This window comes from Cicer arietinum, chromosome 2 (genome assembly GCF_000331145.2).
Source record: "Cicer arietinum cultivar CDC Frontier isolate Library 1 chromosome 2, Cicar.CDCFrontier_v2.0, whole genome shotgun sequence".
Taxonomy (NCBI): domain Eukaryota; kingdom Viridiplantae; phylum Streptophyta; class Magnoliopsida; order Fabales; family Fabaceae; genus Cicer; species Cicer arietinum.
This window is the reverse complement of record NC_021161.2, coordinates 23072018-23077901: the sequence shown is the minus strand read 5'-3', so window position 1 is coordinate 23077901 and position 5884 is coordinate 23072018. Positions and strand designations below refer to the sequence as shown.

The 5884-nt window shown below is 30.0% G+C and overlaps 1 pseudogene; it reads left to right on the top strand.

Moving 5' to 3' along the window:
- The first annotated feature begins 411 nt into the window (after positions 1–411).
- LOC101491867 (short-chain dehydrogenase TIC 32, chloroplastic-like) lies at positions 412–2957 on the top strand (annotated as a pseudogene).
- Positions 2958–5884: the final 2927 nt, after the last annotated feature.

Sequence of the window (5884 nt, the reverse complement as noted above, 5' to 3'; positions counted from 1 at the left end):
TTTATTGTGATAGCCAGCTATATTCAGTAAGTTGCAAAACTAGTCTTCAATTCATGTTGAATAAGTAAGTTGCAGCCTCTAGTAACAATTTTCTACATCTTGATATTGGTAATTGAAAAATCACAAAACATATTAAATAGTAATGACAATCTTCATGAGCAATGAACATTCATTTACATTGATTTCAGTATTAGCTTTGTATGGTCCACAAGTGAAAAAATTACCAAATGTAATGTTGCATAGAGATGATGTTTTTTTCCTGAACTTTCATACATATCTACATAGATACTAGATTTTGATCTTTAGATTAGGACCCTAGGTATTACCTCTTATCTTATAAAGTGCTTATTATTGTTTTGATTCTTAATTAGGGATGACTTCTTCTTTGTTTGATTCTTAATTAGTAATGAAATGGTAGGAATATATTGTATGCCAGCATGGTCTATATATGTTGTGATGTGCTTCCTTAATCTGACAGCAAACATGGATTATATTCCAGCGTTAGAATCTGTATTCTTTGATTTGAATTTCACACCAAATGAGTTTCATAGCTTTGATGAAGTTCATGGATTGTTTGAGGGTTGAATTTTTTGTGATCTGCAATTTTATTATTATTTAGTAGTTGAATATTTTCAGGAGCATCAAGTGGTCTTGGTTTGGAAACAACCAGAGTTATTGCTTTCCATGGTGTTCATGTTGTTATGGCAGTTAGGAATGTGAACAATGGAATGAATATCAGAAAAACTATACTTAAGGAAATTCCTGCAACTAAAATTGATGTTATGGAATTAGATCTTACCTCTATGGCCTCTGTCAGGAAATTTTCAGCTGATTTTAACTCCTCTGGGCTTCCACTCAACATTCTAATGTAAGAAATTCTAAGTTAGTTCTAACCTTACTTTTTTCAGATGTATATGGACTAATGTTATTTAAATTTCAGATTGAGTATAAATAAATGTCTTATATGTCTTTATGTATAGATATATATGCTATGAAATACTAACACAACAACAATTACGGAATCGGCCTCGACGGTTCTTGAATCAGAAAACCTTTATTGGACGAGTAGAGAAATCTACACACTGACACATAGTCACTAGTAATAAATTGAAAAATAGAAGTGAATAAATATAACTACTTATGTTGGTTTCGGACATAGACACGCCTTTAATATGAAGTGTTAGTGCTACATAATTGATGTATAGATTACACATTTTAAAGTTGAGATATAGTTACATGTGTTCGTTTAGTGTCACCATTAGACACGAAACACGTTTTCAATTTGAAGTATTGATGCTACATAATATATATAGATTTCACATTTGAAAGTTGAAACAAATAATATTATTTTTTCCTTTTCTTTTCAAGTAACAATGCAGGGCTTATGGCTACTCCATTCATGCTTTCCCAAGACAATATTGAATTGCAGTTTGCAACCAATCATTTAGGTAATATATATATTGCATGGTATCCTCACATTAGGTAATATATATATTGCATGGTCTCTGAAAGAAAGTTGTTATTTACTCTCTTGTTGTCAATTTCAAAACAAAAAATTGAAGGTAATACTTGATACTATTATGTAGGCTATTTTCTGCTGACAAACCTTTTATTAGAGATTGTGAAAAAAAAACTATAAGAGAGTGCAACCAGGATGGCAGGATAGTTATTGTATCATCAGAGGCTCACAGATTTGCATATAGTGAAGGAATTCGTTTCGATAAGATCAACAATGAATCAGTGTAATCATCTGGTTGCAATGGTTAATTTACAAGCATTCTTTTCTCTATACAAGGCTCATAATATAGTTTTTTATATAAAATGTTAACCTTTCATGTTCAGTATTTTAAATTCCAAGAGTTATATAATTTCACTCTTCCTTGTCTGCTTTTTTTACAGATATAGCAGTTATTCTGCTTATGGACAATCAAAGCTTGCGAATATTTTACATGCCGATGAGCTTGCAAGGCGCTAGAAGGTATAGTCACAAAAAATTATTTATACAATTTCATATGATTCAACTTTATTAAGTGGTGTGAACTTATCGGTTGAGTTTGATGTTGAACCTTGCATATACCTTTGTTTGACAGGAAGAAGGAGTGCAAATAATTGTTAACTCCCTTCATCCTGGTACAATTATAACAAATATTCTACGGTACCATGGTTATTTTAATGGTTAGTATCTATATCTTTTAATTATTTCCTTAGCATGTTCATTAAGTATCCTTGTTTTCTAAAATAGGTCTGATATTCTATGCAATTGAGGTTGATCATATTGGTTAACATTGACATAATCCGTATTAATATGTTTGTCATTCTGTGTATAATGTTGTCAAAGGAGGGGTGTTTCTGTTTCGACTGGATTGAACACATAATATGCAATTGAGATGTTGTTTAAAACACTTATCTAGGTTAATTGGTTTTCTTATATTTACCTGATTTGAGTTTGATGTAAATATTCTGACAAATTCCACTTTGCAGGGAATGATGGAAATTATCATGCTTTTAAGACTGCAAAACAGGGAGCTCAGACTGTTAAAGTGCAGGCCATTAAAGTTCCTGAGATACATGCAGATGAACTGAAAGATGTTCAAATGAAAGGTAAATTCAGGCACCTACCTGTTGTGGAAAATGGTGAAGTCATTGCCATACTAGATATCACCAAATGTCTTTATGATGCCATATTTAGGAAGGAGAAGGCTTCCGAGCAGGTGAGTGCCATCGCTGCTGCAGTTGAAGGCATAGAACGCCATCGGGGTAACAATGCATCTGGTTTGTTTATCATTATATTTTCATACGCTTCTTACAATATTAAACTAGTGATTGTATTAGAATTTGTAAATTGCATCCACATTCATGCACGTCTTTTTAATATTTATACAATTGTTTGTACTACTGTTGAATTCTGAAGCAATTTTTTTTTAATATATGAAACATATCACTAAGTACACTCTTAAGTTGACTTGACTATTTCTACTATCAAAATTTTAAGTTGTATTTATCTTGATGCTGAAATTAGAAACAAATGAGCTGGTAGTTAGTAGAAAAAGATAGGGAGAAGAGAATTACCCCTGCACTTTTATTTATCGCCTTCTTGTTATATATATCTCTCTTAATTACTAATCAAAAAATGTTTGAAGAGTAGATATGGAGTGAGTCCTCTATTCGCTTAATCAATCACTTGTGTGGTTAATTATTCCCTAAACTTGGTATCATTGTTTTTGGACATTCCTCGCCTGCAACTTGTAATTTTCTTAAAAAGTTATTGATTTATATTCTTGCTTTGGGGACATGAAATTTTTATTTAATGGACCGTTCTTTCTGAATATTTATCAAATATTTTGTTTAGGAAGATTATTTCCGTTTTTTATGTAATTAGTTTGTAGTTTATCACAATAAATATTAAGAAACTCATTATGGCTTATGTGAAAAGTTTATTGAATCTTTTTGAGCAAAATAACTATTTATTGTATGTTTTAATAGAATTAGTAAAATTAAATTATACTTTATTGTATGTTTCAATGACATTAGTTAATAAAAATAAATTAGAAATTTAATTTAATTTACTGGTATTAATAATTTAGAAATTATAATTAGTAAGGAGATAAAATAAAATAAAATAAATTTAATAAATAATAATAAGTTTTAGTGATAGACAATATCATAGAAATAGATTAATTTTTTATTAATATTATCTAGTTTTTAGTGATAAACAATACCGTAGGAATAAATCAATTTTTTATTTATATTTATCTAGTTTTTAGTGACAGACATCGTAGTAGGTAGAAATCAAAAACATGTAGTGACAATCCTTAAAACATGTCCTACCACTATTCAAAATGTAGCAAGATGCGCCCTAAAAGTTGACACTGGCACTCAGAATATTCTTGCCATTTACCTAAAAAATTTGACTTTTAGTGACAAACTTTGTCTGTCACGAAACGTCAATTTCCTTGTAGTGTTAGCATATATGTTAGAGAAATACAAATTTGGAAAAGGAAAATTGTATTCGACTAAAATCTTTGATAGGACACCTTAAGAATCTAATAAAAAAAAATAGAAAAGTAGAAACAAATCAACGAAGCTTAAATGAAAATTTTATTTAAAAAATTTTAAGAAACAATGTAGCGAAATAATTATTTTTCTAATCTCATATTAACTTTTCTATAGAAGTTATTGATGAGAGAAAAGTGGACAAAAGTCTTGTTAAAACATAGAGTATGTTAATGTGTAAATTTAAAAATTGTTGAAGTCCTACATTAAACAAATCTTATATATCGAATAATTTTCAACTCTATAAATAATAAAGTCTCACATTGGATAGAAAATATACGTGAGTTTGTTTCCATTACTATATAAAGAGTGTCAAGTTCTTGAATACATTTCTCAACTTTCTCTTTTCTCCTTTTTCTATTTTGCTCGACTTATTTTAGAGCAATTTCTCCCCTTTATTTCTGCCCCTTTGATATTTTAAACCGATTTTGCAATGTTGTTTCTTCGATATTTTAGAGCGATTTTATACCGTAGTCCCTTTGATATTTAGAGTGGTTATGCCATATTTCCATCGATTTTTGAATGGTCATAATATCACTGTACTTTTAGAGCGGTTTTTATGCCGTTGTTCCGTCGAATTTTTAGTGGTCCTAATATCACTATGAGTGGTTTTTGTGCCATTGTCTTTTAGAACGGTTTTTTTGTGCCATAGTCATTTTGATTTATGAGTGGTCATAGTAACACATTGATAGTAATTTTAATCATCATATTGAGAGTGACTTTAACCGCTATATTGATGGTGTAATTCTAGTACGGTTTTCTACGGTGGAGTGGAACTTCGATACAGTGTATCTGACCTGTTTTATCTTGGAGACTTCGTGGTTGATAGTTTGACATAGTGCGTGACTCAATCCAATAATATCTTTGGTGACATGAATTGATTTTGTAACAATTTTTGAAACAAAAACAACAAGTACAATCAAAATCATATTGAATAATAAGAAAAAATGATTGACATCAAATGATTCATAAAACTTATATATCCAATGAAAAAAAACTAACTAATATATCTAACTAAATAACTAGTATATTTTAATTGTATAACTCACTAATATGTTTAATACTTTGTAAGCATCTTGAAGAAGATGATTTCCACTTGACGTAATATTCTCAAACTTCAAACACAAAGTTGGTATGTACATAATAATTCCGTTGAAGGTGATTGTTGGGGGAAAGAAGAAAAAAAAAACTGTTAAAACAATTTCCAAATATCCCGAACAAGTGAATATAAAATGAGTTACATGAGTCTTTGATATGAGAGACAATATCCCTGAATGAAAAATAAGAAAATAAGTGAAAAGGGAAGAAGAAAAAATAGAATGCATAACAGGGAATTTGGATATTAGAGGAAACCCGTTAATATCTTTTTAATAACGGAGGAATAATGAATTCTTTGAAGTATACTCGTTGAGCTAAAAACCACAATACATGATAGATGAGGATATGAGGCTAAATTCTGATTTAATTGCTTACTTTATTCCCTTGCCTATATGGCTATTTACGGGATAAGTTGACCACAATAGATTTGCCAATAATTGCCATTCATGATTAGGAATAGAAATGGAATCTAGTACAAATGCTGAAAGTACCTTGATGGCTCATAGGTAGCCAATCAGCCTAGAACCTTCTTACAAAACCACAAAATAGAAAAAGAAAATGTTAAAAAGTGGGAATATATGCCTTGATAGGAATAATTTGTTTTGATGATTGACAAAAGTGGTCATATAGAAGGAGAGGGATGCAAAAATCGGTAAATGTGATATTTATTTGGTGACAATTGGTGAAATATTTTAACAATGAAGTTGTTGATGGAGATTGCATGTAGCAAATT